At 36.1% G+C, this 13,956-nt stretch overlaps 1 protein-coding gene across 1 annotated transcript in view; it reads left to right on the forward strand.

The window, feature by feature from the left end:
* The first annotated feature begins 4,015 nt into the window (after positions 1-4,015).
* fid (class I SAM-dependent methyltransferase fire dancer) overlaps positions 4,016-13,956 on the forward strand; it is a 118,235-nt gene continuing 108,294 nt past the window's right edge. The window contains exon 1 of the mRNA XM_089099241.1: positions 4,016-4,114. The gene's annotated coding sequence lies outside the window, so the exon portion shown is untranslated. The remainder of the gene's footprint in view (positions 4,115-13,956) is intronic.

Consider the following 13,956-nt stretch of genomic DNA (forward strand, 5'->3'; position numbering starts at 1 on the left):
TAGATTACATAAGTTATAACCGATTCCGACACCATATATTTTCAATATACCGACTCCATTCAGGAAAAAACTTACTGAAACTCCGACACCACAACCCTGTTTTAAATCTTCATTTAACTAGATTATATAAGTTATAACCGACTCCGACTCCAGTTATTTTCAATATACTGACTCCGATCCCATTTGACAAAAATTTACTAAAACTCTAACTCCACATCCCTGTTTTAAACCTTAATTTAACTAAATTTTATAAGTTATAACCGACTCCAGACATTTTCAATATGGACTCCGACTCCTTTCAGCAAAAAATTACTATAATTCCAACTCTGACTCCACAGACCTGGTTTTATGGGAGAAAAAAGTACTATTTAAAAAACCTTAAAAAGGTCAAACGAAAGATATAGAAGAAATTGCGTAGGCTTTTAGTTTCCCTAGTTTCTAAGACTTTGAGTCCTTAATATCGCCCCGGCTCCATAAATCTTTTTTTATTTTTACTTCTTCTCGGTTTCCTTCCTTGACCTTTATCTATCTCTTTTGAGAAATGGTGGGTGAACACTTCTCTTATTACTTTTCCCTTGAGTGGGCTGACAGACTTTCCTTACCTCCTCAGGTGTCCATAATTAAAAGTGTGTATATAGCTTATTTCGTCACTTATGGCTCCATTCTCTTTATGCAAGTACATATGATTGTCTTCTCTTTTTTTTATGGGCAGGGGCAAATTCAGAAAAGCACGAAAAATAGACTTGTTAGATGAAACAGAAAACAAATTATCAACAATCATAGAAATCTTGAAATGTCAAAGGGCTCGGTGCCAAGCCCTCTTCCCATATACATGGGCCAGATTCTCATAATAATAAATTAGATAATCTGAATCAAAGGGATATATTTGTCTTGGTGTCTGAAGGAAACTGTAAATATAATGATCAATGAAGAAAATTCGTGCAACAACTTAAGCTCTTATGTTTGTCAAAATATTAAGTCAGTTTCAAGAATATATCTTTAAGAATGTATTTCAGTTTATTTCATCTCAATATGAATAGATTACGAGAATATTTAACATCAAGATGCGAGGACAAATGAAGAAACCAATCTTGGGCCCAGCCGCTTCTGTTGACGAATTACGGACAGGCTTGTCACCGCGATCAATTCCTAAAGCGCTACAATTGCCAAAATTTGCTTGCTACACAGCGACTTTCGGTGCTATAATAAAAGAAATTGACTGCAAAAGTGGTAAAACAGTATTTCGTGCTATTTTAGCAACCCTGAGCTCGTGCTACACATAATAAAACAGTGCTGAAATAGTGCTTAAGCGCTACAGGTGGCAACCCTGGTTACGCAAAAATCTTGTCAAAACTAAGATAAGCCTGCATAATTCAAGCTTCCGCAGAAACGAGTCATTTTAATTGATTTGGGAAAATTGGCTCCAACTTTGTAACCCCTCCCCTAGGATTTTGACAAAGTTCCGCCACTGACAATAAGGGTACTGTTTATGGAAGTTTGCAGGAAGGTTGACATATGTAAATATACAACAAGTATCGATTAGTAAAAGGTGAGGACAGACTTTTCTGGTTTCGTTTCAAGATATTTTTATGTCTCCTTAGACATAGATATTTTTATGTCTCCTTAGATATTTTTTTGCCTGATTCAAGATAAAAAGGTAGTTTGTGGCACCGACGATGTTTTATTTTGGTTTATTTTTCTCGGTTTAGACTTGCATCTATAAAGTAGGTATTTAAGGTGTAAAATGTGTTGCAAAGAAACTTCGACAGAAAAATCTTAAGTTTCCAACTACTTGAATAAAAAAGGGGTATGAAGCGTTTTAGGAAGTACGCATATTTGTAATTATATCCAGAACCAAATGAGGAAAGGGGAAATGTATTAAATTAGGCTACGAATCTCAACTTGGCAAAACATGTCACAACCCTCTTTAAATTTCTATAACCTGGCTTTCACACTGAAACCCTTAATTGCACGTTCAATATGACATTAGCCGTAGGTGAGTGCTCTTGAGGGGTTGGTAAGGGGCTTCAGTCCCCGTGTTTTCTTCTTTTTTCACAGTCATGTTTTGTCACCTCTTAATCATAGAAAAATTTAAAAGCACAACTTATCGCAGAGCAGAGCTTCCTGAAGTCAGCGCAGCAAAGTCTGTGGGTATATTTATCTTGAGAGTCCTCAGCTCTTGAAGAAAAAAAAAAAATTTGTAATACGATATAACATTCTATAAATAATGCGATAAATATTAAATGCGACAATACAACTTGTCGCTGAGCAGAGATGGCTGTATTTAGCTCGAGAGTCCCCACTTCTTGAAGAAGGCCCTGTGACAGGTAAGTTTGTTCCACAGTCCGATAGTTCCCAAGCGAGGGTTCATCCATTTCATTATTAATACCCCTGCAAAGATTTCCGCTTCTTTATTCCTTACTCCTAGCCACTAGCTTATTTGGAAAACAACCATGTGTGTGATACACGACACCACTGATGAAATAAAATTAAGGCCGTTCCTGAGCTTAGACTTGTTTATTGAAAAAAAAATCTTTTTTTTTTCAAATAAAAGTAGAGTGACATTAAAATTTAAGACGAGTATAAATTATTTGGCTTATGAGGGATATTCCCGTTCTTTACGCTGAAGTTTTATAGTGCTTTAGAAATACTTCTTATAGTTCAATGACCCTTGTGTTATGAGTAGTCGTTCTTGAAGAATTAGGACGGAAAGTCCAGCTTTAGTGTTGAGAGTGGTGACTGAGAAGGGGCAGCCCCTCTCATTCACGGAATAATTTCTGTTTGTTTTAAGATTTAATGTCGTTCTTCACTTTCATTTGAAACAGTTTTTTTTTTAATTTCTCTTTGTTTTTAATACTGTACCCGGGGTTGTCCTACATCCAAGGAGGGCGACCATCCCCTCAAACACAACTCTGTCAATCGAAGATTGACTTTTGCACAGGAACACTTCGGGAAGAAGACCTTATTTACTGTATTTACTTTTCGGAACGAACGAAGCATAATTATCCAAATTGAAGTATCTTCACGGCAATTCAATTGAACCTGTTGCCCCCTCAGCAACTGCACTGCGTTGATATATATATATATATATATATATATATATATATATATATATATATATATATATATATATATATATATATATATATATATATATATATATATATATATATATATATATATATATATATATATATATATATATGTTTTTGGTTACATGGTAAAAAAAAATCGGGAAAATCTTTACTCCACGATTTTTCCGACGCCGCTAAAATTCTTTGTTTGGTTCAATAAAGACCACGACAATACTGACACGTCAGCTATAGAAATTTTGAGCTCGATCGGTAAACACAGCTGTTTTACCGACTCCTGCCGTGATTTTACAAATGGCGGCAGAACTTTCTATTTGGTTAAATAATCAGCATTCAAATAGTGACATAACGTGCCGAAATCTAAATCTCGGTTGGTAAATGCAGCGGTTTTACTGACTCGTGCAGTGATTTTACGTATTGTATTCGAAACGGACATTATGCCAATTATATTAAGAAAAAATTAATCGGTAAAAATGGCCAGCCAGTCCGTAAAATCTCTCAGTCTCCCCCCCCCCCAGACATTTTGGCTAGTAACGACACTGTCCCTGCTCACTCCGTAACTACGGTTCGTCACCACGAACTGTTTGACTAAATGCATTTTTGGTAGCGGAAAAACTAATTCTGTTAAAGTTATAAATTACAGCCTTCAGGCATAGCCACATCGTTTCATGAGATCATCTACTAACTGCTAGCTCTTACCGATCTTTGCACTATTTGTCTCTGTGACAGAATCGCCAAGGTGTCGCAAGCTTTTCGCCCCCTTTCCCTTTCATTGTCTTTCTGTCTCTAAGACTTTGTTCTCCTGCTTGGCTTGTCAGTAAGCAGTAGCCTAGAATTGTGCGCAAGTCCGACTTTCGGTCGATCATTTTGCTTAGAAACGTATCCCATTTGATGAAACAATCGAACCACTTAGTGTTTCATAGGCTACGGAAAAGGATAGAAAATTCACTTTTTAATTTTAATTGTAGTTTGTAGAAAACAGGATTACATTGGATGGATGATCCCTGCTTCAATTAAATCCTGTAAGTTTATTAGTTTAATTATATATAAGAAAAGGGTACTTGTATGATATAGCCCCTACCGCTCAAGTTGTTCATTCATTGACGCATTATAGAACCGATTTTTTTTGTTAGTTTCTTTCAGCTTAACGTGAGACAAGACAAAGAGAATAAACAGAATAGATGGAAAATATACAGTTTGGGCTAATATTTGCAAATTGGGGAGGGGGTAAAGTATTTGGACAGTTTGAAGTTATAAAACAATTCTTACTTCATAATGTGCAGAATAATTGTACCTAATACATTAGGCATGCGGAACCGCTATTCTTTACCCCCCCCTAATGTTCAAATTTATAGCCTAAATTTGTTTTTAAAGTATTATATTTTTATCATACTTAAGTATATTTCATTAGGACTGGGCGTCAGAGAAACATACTACAAGAATATTAGATAGGGGCTGTATCATACAAGTACCAAAATAAAGAATATATAAATTAAAGAAGTATATTACAACAACAATAACAAAAGAAATAACACGTTTTGAGAATTTTAAGTTATTATGGCATGCGGAAAGTTCTACTTAATCTAAAGAAATTAACTAATCTACATTTTGATCAGGAATTACCAAACCATAATACGAGTAAAAATTTAAGAAGTTCTGCTGTTTCTGCATATAGTGCAAATGTGTTCAGAGCAAATTTGTGAACTGGTTTGTAACTTAAAACTACCCAGACACCTTCAGTTCACCAGGCACAATAATCTATAAAGCCTACCAAATGAAGCGAATTCAAATTATCTAAAACCACTTAAAATACTTTATGATCTCCTAAAGCGTTTTATGTTTCTACTCTACAGAAGCCATATATTGTTTTATGGTTTTGGTAAGGTGCTAGTTTTTAAAAATTCTAAGAATATGGGGAAATATCAGGAGGTGGTTTATTTGAGCTAATGTAATAGAAATGCGTTACAAATGCTGCGAAGCAGTAATTTTTTTTTTCATTTTAAGCTTTAACTTCTTTGTTTCTATCAGAAAAACTTTGTTTTTTAAACTTGTTAGTTTGGTGTTAAGGAACGATAAAAGAAAGTCTGGACAAGGAATACAAAACAGATCATCCATGGTTATGCTTAGTAGATTCAGTTGTCACAAAGCGCTTGATGAACAGTTTTTCGAGGCTCTTTATGCTGAATTCCAGCCTCACTTTCAATTTTCGAGCAACATCTGCTGTCACTTGATGCGTTCAGAAAGTCATGAAGAGGGTCGAGGACTTTCTCTTGTGCTTATTTTTTTTTTTTTTTTCTCTTGTGCTTTTTGGGATATTCAAGTTAGAACTACCCTAGGAATAATGTTTTAGTGCATCCAAAGATTAAAGCTTTGGATCTTCACACAATTCCTTCTAACAGACACCCTGATAATTAAATATTATTTACCCGTCATCCCCCCCACCGTAGAAGTCAGACTGGTCCTGTATCGCAGCTAGTAAATCGTGGTGTGTTCTGGTAAATGTCCAAATTACATGAAATTAGCAGCCCAACCTCCAATAAGAAATAATTAGGATGCTAACTATTGTTTCCCACTAAGTTTGTTTTGGAGCAAATGTCTTGTGGAGACGTGAAAATGACGACAACTTAGGGAAACTCCTTATCCTGTCCCTCAAATTGGTTGAAACGGTTCCCAAAAAGTATAACTAGGATATTATGTGTTTCTTTCCTTTGAATTTGGTTGAGATCTGATGACCCATCTAAAATACATCTTGGACACAAGAGATTAGGGCCGCCCTTTCCCATCCTAGACAATGGCTAAATCAGTCCCTGGACACAAGGGCAGAAACAATGCATTAAATATTACTTTCGACTGAGTTTGGTTGAAGTCCGATAGATCCATCTAGGCTACTGTTCTGGTGATTTGAATTTATGGACATTTTAGAAATCCCCACAGTGATCAGATTAGGTCCTCATCCCAAAAGATTGTTAATAGGACGTTAGCTTTTACTTTCGATGAACTAATATTCCAAGAACTACCAGATTCTAACAATTTTAAGTATATGTCCTGATGGCAAGAACAAAGACAATCTCCATCCTACATTGGATCGGGTGCTAACTCCTTAAAGCTAAAAATAGGACTCATACCTCCCATCAACTTGGGTTGAGGCTGAATAATCTGTTATGACAGATTTCGCAGAGGCTAAGATTTGGGGACCCTCTTCTTCACTTTGAACCAAGTAGGAACAGATCCCATACAGCCACCCCTTAAACCCTCTCCTCTTTTTGTCAACTAAAAAGGCCTGACCGAGCTCTGACTCTCAAATGTTGTTCTTACTTCTCATCTGGTTTCATGGAGATCCAACATCTCTATCCAGTATATGTCCTGGTGACAATAATTAGGCAACCGTCTTTCCCTACAGGGGTCTAATTTGGTGCGAACTTTTGAAAGACACAACTAGAATACTTATGTTTACTTCATAAGTTTGGAAGAAATCCAACAGATTTAATAGATGTTTTAACAGCAAATTATTGACTCCTCCCCCACAGATCAGAATGGATATGAAGCCCCAGAAGGGACAAATATGACAATCAAACTTACTCTTGAGAAATTTTGATTCAGACCCGATAGCCCATTCTGTTAGATATTTTGACAGCAGAATTTTATGGTCTTCTCCCTTGTGCCTCCCCTAAAAATTATGGTCCAACGTAAGCATTCCTAAAACGTTAGCTCTACCTTCTCATCTAGTTTCACAAAGACCCAACAATCCTTTCTGATAAATATCCTGATAACCAGGATTATGGACCTCTGTCCCGTATAGGTCGATCGGCTACAAGCTCCAAAAAAGTGACATCCACTATACCTATTCTTACTCTCCCTTAAGTTTAGTTGAGATCAAACAACCTGTTCTGATAGATGTTGTGATGACAGAATTTTAATACTCTTTCTCCCATCCACAGGTTAGAATGAATACAGGCGCTCACAAAGAACATTTAGGGTACTTACTATCATTTCTAGTCAAGTTAGTTAAGATCCGACTCATTTTACTTGTTGTCCTAATAAAAGGAATTTAGCAAGCTCTTCCATATCTTCCCCCTCTCCCTCCTAAGGTCATGCCGGGTTAAGATTCCCGAAAGGCATTCTTACTTCTTATGTGGTTTGTTTAGATTTGACCATCTTTTCTACCGTATGTCCTGTTGATATGTCTCATGGGATCTCTCTCCCTCCGCAAAGGATGGATTGTGATCGGGCCTCAAAATTGCTCAACTAGAGCACTTACTATTACTTTCTACAGAGATTGGTCGGGATCTCGTAACCCCTTTTGCCAGATTTTATTCAACAAGAATTGAGGCATCCTCCCCTCCACAGAGGCTAAATCATATATTGATACCCGAACAGCATAAGTAAATCTTATTAAGAGTTGAACACTTGTTCTTATTTTCCCACAAAGTTTGGTCGAGGTCTTATAACCTTTTCGGCTAATCTGCTGATGACAATAATTTAGAAATTACCCTCCCAGAGATCGGATCGATTTTTGGTCTCAAAAAGGCTTAATTAAGAAGTTAACTGTTACGTTCAATCAAGGATCACAAAGATTCGGTAACCTTTCTTCTTGATGTCCTAACGAACGACAAGGATTTGGGGCCCTCTCTCCGTCGTGGAGTTCGTAACGTTTAGACATTCCAATGACAAACTAACGCAAGAGCTTTACTTTCTATAAAGTTGAATGAGATCGATGTGCAAATGAAAAGACTATGGAACAACCAATGTCCCAAGCCCTACCCCTCATATCAGTCTCATCGTAGTTGTAATGATTTCAGAGTACTCTTGGGCTTGACCTTTACATCCACACGAAATTTTGAAAGATTTTGATTTGAAGATTTGTTAGATAATAAAAAAATTAAGACTTTCTAATAAAGAGACGTTATCGATCTTAGGTCTGTAAGAGATAATTCTTTGTTCTATACGGGCCAGAAATTCAAATGATCCCTTAGAAGTAGCTTTTCCGACCTAAAAAGGTTTTTGTTCTGTCTATTGTTCATTCCATTAGAAATATTTTCTTTTTTTCTAAAAAATACTTGAAACTTAGCCTGCTTTAGAGGAGCTTTTCACAATTGTAATGCTGGACGAAAAGTTTCAAATTTCCATCTCAAATCGTTACCAAGATACACTACTTATGACAAATAAAATTAATGAGTTAATTATTCTCCCCAGCATAGTCAATTGTTACAAATGCTATTATAAGAGAAACATTTAATTTTCTCTGAAATTGGGGCGCAACATGAGGTGTTTTGTGTTTGGGCTTGCAATATTAATCAACAACTTCGAAAATTCTTTAATGCAAACTATGATGAAACAAAAAAAAAAGAAATATTTATTTTGATGAAACAAAAAAAAACAAAAAAAAAAGAAAATTCGAGTGTCATATGTGGGAAATGTTGTAGATTGCTCTTGGACGCACATATCCCAATTGTAGGATCGTATTTGTAATTACTGATTTCAAAAAATCTTAAATGCCTACTTTGCTGAAAATCAACCATCATTTGCGAAATGTGCACTTAGAAATCCTTGGATGCGAGTGAAGGTTTTAATTCGAAGTCATTGTCAACTGTAGCTAATATCGCGTTTTTATGGCAATACTAGTCTCAGATACATATTCAACAAGCTCAGACATCGATATTAGTCTCAGATATGGGCGCCCATAGGTTGAATTTTAGGGGGGGGGGGCTTACCTGGTCAATCGGCACTTCCAGTACTGTATAATTGAAATCTCATGACAAAATATCATAAGCACCGTGATAGCGCTGCCTTTGTAGAGAGCGATATAGGCCCAATATATTGTTTGTTTTTTTTAGACCAGGGCACTTCTTATAGAAATAAATGCCATAGGAACTTCAAAAAGAGCTCATGGAGTGCAACCAGTTATAGTGCTTTTTAAAGCTATAGTGTTAGTTATAGTGCTTGTTTAAGAGGTGATAGTATCAGAAGGCAAATACCCCCCCCCCTCCCTACCCACACACACACACGCACACGTTGCATTTTCCCGAAATGCATCTGATAGAAATTTTAAGATGGCCATTTGTTGTTGTAGAAACTTTGAAAAAGGCTCAGTCGGTTGGTAAATGAAAGGGTTAGTGCCCTCTTTAATAGTCAAAAGTGATTGGAGGGCAACCATTCCTCTTCCCACGCCCATCATTTCTCCAAACACTTCCAGTCAAATTTCAATCAATCAATCAATCAATCAATCAATTTATTAGTACTAAAAAAAAAACAAAACAAATACAAACTTAAAATTTATACACGCCCAAGAAGCTCAGCTTGTAAAGGGCCAACAAAACAAATAAGACACTATTATAAAGAACATAAAAAAATAAAAAAAAACCAAAAAAAAAAAAAAAAAAAAAAAAAATGGATAAGAGACATTGATGAAAATAGGAGAATTAATAGGAAACTTCACAAATAACTGAAAAAAAAATATATAAACGAAGAAGAGATTGGAAATTAGGATTAAATTTAAAAAAAAAAAAAAAAAAAAAAAATAGAGAAATACATTGAATGAAAAAAAAGACATATAAATGTGGATGGAATGCAAAAAAAAAAGAAGAAAAAGGGGGAAAATACTATACTGGAAATACCCAGTGAGAAAGTGCCTTTGCAGAAAGAGATAGAGGGACATCAGGAGGGATGGAGTTCCATAGTAAAATAGATTGATAAACAGGAGACCTCTGACCTGCTGTCGATGATCGCTTAGGTAAAATGAACCTGCGATAAGAGCTACGTAAAAAAGAAGAGTACCTACCTGAGCCTGACGGAAAGAAAAACTGCTGCAGAGATGGTGGAAGTGTAGGCTACCTAGAAAAGCAGAATGTGCTAAATAAAGGTAACTTTAAACGACAATACGATCCAGCAGAGCCATTCCAGTATCATTATAAAGATCAGAGAAAGGGTAAAAACAAGGTAGAAGAAAAGTAGCCTTCACTGCCCTATTTTGGGCTCTTTGAAGTGAGCAGAGAAGAGATTTATTAGTACCACCGCAGACAGAACAGCAATAAGAAAGGTAAGGAAAAATAAAAGCATAATACAGAGAAAGCATAACATCTGGGGGAAGAAATGAGTTAACCCTGTATAACATTGAAGATTGGCGGAGGACAAGGGAACGGGTATGAGTTATATGGGGTTTAAAAGAAAGAAAACAGTCAAGATACACACAAAGAATTTTCACTCTAGTAGCTTGTGGTATAATATCATTCCCGTAAGTCAGGATGGTTGGTTCCCTTGCGTCTCTCATACGATAAGGGGTTCTAAAGTGTACAATGGCACTTTTTTGGCTGTTGAGAGTCATACCATTTGACCAGCACCAATCTTTTACTTTATCAAGAAGACTTTGAGCTAGGGAAATGGCAGATGGCAGGTCCACTGCAGCAATAAAAAGTTACTGTCATCAGCAAAAAGAATAAGGTGCACAAAGGGATGAAGACCATCAACAAGATCATTAATATAAATTAAAAACAAAAGTGGTCCAAGCACAGAGCTCTGTGGGACACCTTTCACAATAGGCAAGGAAGAAGTACTATTAACCGAAACATACTGAGATCTCCCTGAGAGGTAAGACCTAAACCATTCAAGTGGGACTCCATGCACTCCAAATGAAGATAATTTAGACAAAAGAACAGAGTGAACGACCATATCAAATGCCTTTGAAAAGTAAAGAAATAGACCCAAAACACACAAGCCCTTGTCAAGGTTAACACGCACAAACTCTGTTGCATCTGAAAGTGCATGCAAGGTAGAAAAACTGGGATGAAAGCCATACTGATGGTTAGTTATGAGAGAATTACCTGCAGTCGTATTAGTACTAAATACAAATGAAGAGAGTCTACAATACACTAATTTTTCAACAACCTTAGAAATTACAGGAAGGAGATAAATAGGTCTATAGTTTGAAATTAGAGATGAATCACCTTTTTTAAACAAAGGTACAACATTAGCAACCTTAAATAAATGAGGAAAAACACCAGAAAAAAGAGAGAGGTTAGTTATGTCTGAGATGGGGTTAGAAACAAACTGACCAATTTTTTTTAAGAACATTACAGCACAAACCAAAACCATCAACTGAACGGCTACTTGAAAGCTGAGAAATAATGTTAGAAATTTCGGTATCACTGCATGGAAAAAGGAAAAATTACTTTTCTGCTAAGGGAAAACTACTTACTCTGCTGTAGGGTGGATTAGGAACTGAAGGAAGGGAGGTGAAATACGAATTGAAGGCGCTTGCTGAAGAATTTTTGTCCACAAAAGATCCATCAGCTTTCCTGTAGCGACAAGGGGGGACTGTTTGAGTTTCTTGCGGGAAAGAGCTTCATTAACTACAGTCCAAACCTTTCGCAAATTCCCCTTTCACTCATCAATTCGACGCGAAAAATATAGCTTTTTGGCTGCACGTACTGAAGAAGTAAGCACATTTTTATAAAGTTTATACTTCAAAAGATCATCCTGTGTCTTACTTTTACATGCAGCCTTGAACAAAGACGCCTTCATATGTGTAGCATTGATCAGACCTCTAGACATCCATGGACATTTAGGTATGGAATTCCTTCACCTCTTTCTAAGAGGAAAATGCTTATCCAACAGAGCTCCCGTACGACATAAAAATAAATTGGTTGCACAATCAACATTATTAGCTTCAAGAACACTAGACCTATCATTACTCTAAAGACTATGTATTAAATTAGAAAATTCTTTATCTGTGGAAGTTCTAAAAGAAGACTCATCCTGCTCATCCACAGCAATCTCAGTTTGAGGTACAAAAAGTGAAACATAAATAGGGAAGTGATCAGAAAGATCAGCGAAAACAAGACCAGAAGTAAACTTCAAATTAGAAGAATGAGAAATGAAAATATTGTCTATTAAAGTGGCAGAATTTCTAGTAGGGTCAACACAAGAAGGAAAAAAAATTGAAGGAAGTAGACCAGCAGAAGAAAGCACATCAAAGAGATGGTCACATTCATCACTTGATCCAATATTTAACATATTACAATTAAAATCTCCCAAAACACAAATACGTTTATTAGAGAAAGACCCCACACAAGAAAGTTGATCAAGCAAATCACAGAACAAATGTGTTGGACGTATTTTGTTTGACGTAGTTTACAAGTCCATAAATTATGTCTTTGAGGATGAGAACCCCCTCGTATCCTCAGGGCAAGGGTTGTAAGGTATGCACTGAGGGCATTTAAGGTTTTTATGGAAACGGTGGTCGTATAAACTTCGGAGGGGGCTCATTGGATTAGAAATCGGAAGTTGAAGAGCCATTTTTAAGAGTCAAATTTATCGGAGGGCAGCTATACCCCAGCCCCACGTCATATTTCCCCAAATGCATCCGATTGAAATTTTAAGATAGCCATTTGTTGAAAAACAGTCCAAAGGAACATAGTTTTTGGGTTTGAAACAACACCCCAGAGCATGGGGGTAAGGGTTTTAAGTTATGCCCTGGGGGGGATATAAGGTTTTTTGAAAGAGGTGGTCTTGTGAACTTTTTAGAGGAGGCTCATTTGAGTTGAAATGCATAGTTCTAGTTCCATTTAAAGAGTCAAACTTAATGGAGAGAAAATAGCCCCCTCTGCCCTGATATACTGTGTTCCCCAAACACATTCGATCGAAATTGTGCGATAATCATTTTGTAGCAAATAATCCAAAGATAATATAACACTGTCTTAATTAAAAAAACAAAAGAAATATTTAGGCGGACGTTAAACTAAATCAAAGTAAACCATGAGCACGTGGACTTTCAAAAAGGTGACAAAGCAATATCTCAAGAACGACTTATATTATTAAGTTACATCTTTAAGAGTAAGTTGTGGGGATTTTGAACTAGCCAGAAGGTACTGTGTGCATACTTTTAGTACTACAACTACAGTTGCTGTAACAAATGACACCAAGGGTATTAAGGTGAAACTTCTAGGAAGGCTGCAGGGGGTGTTCTAATTAAATGAAAAACTGCATACATGCAGGTTTTCAAAAAGACATATAAGCAATATCATAGGCAGCACCACTCTATAATAGCTAGAAATATGATTGAAACATTTAAAGAAGCTAGTTCGATTCAAAATTAAAAGTTTTAGGGTCCTTTCTAAGACCCTAGAAGGGATCTTAGAGGGATTGGAGGGCAATCAACCCGTCTCTTAAGCCGATTTTTTTCCCAAACACATCTAGTCACAATTTTGAGACAACTATTTTTTTCAGCATAGTAGAACGGTCCAGCAACTATTTCTTTAGGAATATTGGGAATGTCAAACCTCCGCAATTATGCGAAACTATAGATTCTTATAGAAAAAAAAAACCGAAAAGATATAAAAAAATTTTTCATGAAAATGACTTTGTCAATAAAAAACAAACAGAAATTAATCTAAAAAAACTTTTTCCACAAAACAAGTTTTTCAAAGAAAACTAAAGAGCTCCATTAAGCCGAGAATGGGCAGAAACGAAGTCAAGTACTCATCCAAGCGTAAAAATATCCCAAATCTCTATCAATAAATATATTAAATTCAAAATGAACAGAAATTAGAATAAATCAGTGGTTTAATTAGAGTTTTCCTAGAATTGCTAGGTACTTCCCTTTTTCAAAAATCATTTCATAATCATCAGTAACTTATTTCTAACCTCAGAGCCACCATATTTAAGAAACTCATTTACCACAGTATCAGCCCCTTGGGCCATATTATTTTTATATATTTAGAACTGTCGCTAATTCTTCCTCAAAAAAGAATCTTCTTTAAACACACAAGATATCACAAAATTTTTCACTTTCCTCTATCTTTTCCTGCAACTCTATCTCGGTTTAGCACATTCTCAAAATGTTCTGCCAATCTCTCCTTAACTCTTTCCT

Source organism: Artemia sp. Qi Xiang Cuo, chromosome 13 (genome assembly GCF_049724085.1).
Source record: "Artemia sp. Qi Xiang Cuo chromosome 13, ASM4972408v1, whole genome shotgun sequence".
Lineage (NCBI taxonomy): Eukaryota > Metazoa > Arthropoda > Branchiopoda > Anostraca > Artemiidae > Artemia > Artemia sp. Qi Xiang Cuo.